Here is a 2,795-nt window from a genome sequence, read left to right as displayed (position 1 = left end):
GGTAAAAGTGGTGTGTGGTAATAAAAAGAATGTGGTTGAGAGAGCAGAAGAGAGTGTTTTGAAATGGTTGGATCACATGGAGAGAATGAGTGAGAAATGATTGACAGAGAGAATATATGTGTCAGAGGTGGAGGGAACGAGAAGTGGGAGACCAAATTGGAGGTGGAAAGATGGAAAGAAAAAGATTTTAAGTGATCGGGTCCCGAACAGGCAGGAGAGTGAAAGGCGTGCAAGGAATAGAGTGAATTGGAACGATGTGGTATACCGAAGGCGACGTGCTGTCAATGGATTGAACCCAGGAATTTGAAGCGTTTCGGGCAAATAATGGAAAGTTCTGTGGGGCTTGGATGTGGAAAGGGAACTGTGGTTTCGGTGCATTATACATGACAGCCAGAGACTGAGTGTGAACGAATGTGGCCTTTGCTGTCTTTTTCTAACGCTACCTTGTGCACATGCGGGGGGAGGGGGGTTTTCATTTTATGTGTGGTGAATTGGCGACGGGAACAAATCAGGGCAGACAGTATGAATTATATATATATGTGTATATATGTATATGTATATATGTATATGAATGTATATACATATATGTATATGTATATGTATATACATACATAAACATATACATATATTCACATGTACATAATTCATGCTATCTGCCCGTATTCATTCCCGTGGCCTCCCCGCCAGACATGAAATGAAAACCCCTTCCCCCCGCATGTGCGCGAGCTAGCCCCGAAAAAAGACAACAAAGGCCACATTCGTTCACATTCAGTCTCTAGCTGTCATGTACAATGCACTGAAGCCACATCCCCCTTTCCACATCCAGGCCCCACAAAACTTTCCAAGGTTTACCTCAGAAGCTTCACATGCCCTGGTTCAGTCCATTAACAGCACATCGACTCCGGTACCATACCGTTCCAATTCACTCTGTTCCTTGTACGTCTTTCACCCTCCTGCATGTTAAGGCCCCGATCACTCAGAATGATTTTCACTCCATCTTTCCCCTACCAATTTGGTCTCCCACTTCTCCTCGTTGCCTCCACCTCTGACACATATATCCTGTTTGCCAATCTTTCCTTCCTTATTCTCTCCATTTGACCAAACCATTAAAAAAAAAAAAACTCTTCTACTCTCTCAACCACACTCTTTTTATAACTACACATCTCTCTTACCCTTTCATTACTTACCCGGTCAAACCACCTCACACAACATATTGCCCTCAAACATCTCATTTCCAGCACATCTACCCTCTTCCGCACAACCCTATTTATAACCCACGCATCGCAACCATATAACATTGACGCAACCACTTTTCCTTCAAACAAATATTTTTGCTTTCCGAGATAATGTTCTCGCCTTCCACACATTTTTATACTCTCCCAGATATTTCGCTCCCACCCTACCCTATGACTCACTTAAGTTTCCATAGTTCCATACGCTGCCAAATCCATTCCCAGATATCTAAAACACTATACTTCCTCTAGTTTTTCCCCAGTCAAACTTATCTACTGATTGACTTTTCCCTAAACCCTACTGTACCTAATACCCTTGTTCTTATTCACATTTACTCTCAGGTTTCTTCTTTCACACACTTTACCAAACTCAGTCACCAGCTTCTGCAGTTTCTCACCCGAATCAGCCACCAGCTATGTATCACCACCGAACAACAACTGACTCACTTCCCAAGTTCTCTCATCCACAACAGACTGCATACTTGCCCTTTTCTCCAAAACTCTTGCATTCACCTCCCTAACAACTCCATCCATAAACAAATTAAACAACCATGGAGACATCACGCACCCCTACCGATAACCGACATTTACTGAGAACCAATCACTTTCTTCTCTTTCTACTCGTACTAAAGCCTTATATCATCGAAAAGATTTTCGCCCCTTCTAACAACTTCCCTCCCACACCATATATTCTTAATATCGTCCACAAAGGATCTCTATCAACTCTGTCTTCTCCAGATAAATAAATTCTACATACAAATCCAGTTGCTTTTCTTAGTATTTCTCTCATACATACATTAAAGCAACCATCTGACCCATACATCCTTTACTACTTCTAAAGCCACACTGCTATTCCCCAAAATGAAGTTTTGTACATAACTTCACCCTCTCAATCAATACCCTCCCATATGATTTCCCAGGAATACTTAACAAACCTATACCTCTGTAATTTCAGGACTAACTCTTATCCCCTTTAGCTTTGTACTATGGTACTCTGCAAGCATTCCGCCAATCCTCAGGCACCCCACCTTGAGTCATACGTACATTGAATAACCTTATCCACCAGTCAAGAATACACTTACCCCGTTTTTTGAATTCCCATGCAATACCATCCGAACCCGCTGCCTTGCTGGCCTTAATCTTCCGCAAATCTTTCACTACCTCTTTTCTGTTTATTAAATCATTACATATATATATATATATATATATATATATATATATATATATATATATATTTTTTTTTTTTTTTTTCAAACTATTCGCCATTTCCCGCATTAACGAGGTAGCGTTAAGAACAGAGGACTGGGCCTTTTTCGGAATATCCTCACCTGGCCCCCTCTGTTCCTTCTTTTGGAAAAATTTAAAAAAAAACAAGAGGGGAGGATTTTGAGCCCCCCGCTCCCTCCCCTTTTAGTCGCCTTCTACGACACGCAGGGAATACGTGGGAAGTATTCTTAATCCCCTATCCCCATGGATAATATATATATATATATATATATATATATATATATATATATATATATATATATATATATATATATATATATTGGAAAAGAACACAAT

Source organism: Panulirus ornatus, chromosome 5 (genome assembly GCF_036320965.1).
Source record: "Panulirus ornatus isolate Po-2019 chromosome 5, ASM3632096v1, whole genome shotgun sequence".
Lineage (NCBI taxonomy): Eukaryota > Metazoa > Arthropoda > Malacostraca > Decapoda > Palinuridae > Panulirus > Panulirus ornatus.
The sequence above is the reverse complement of the archived record's forward strand: the minus strand, read 5'-3'. Positions refer to the sequence as shown.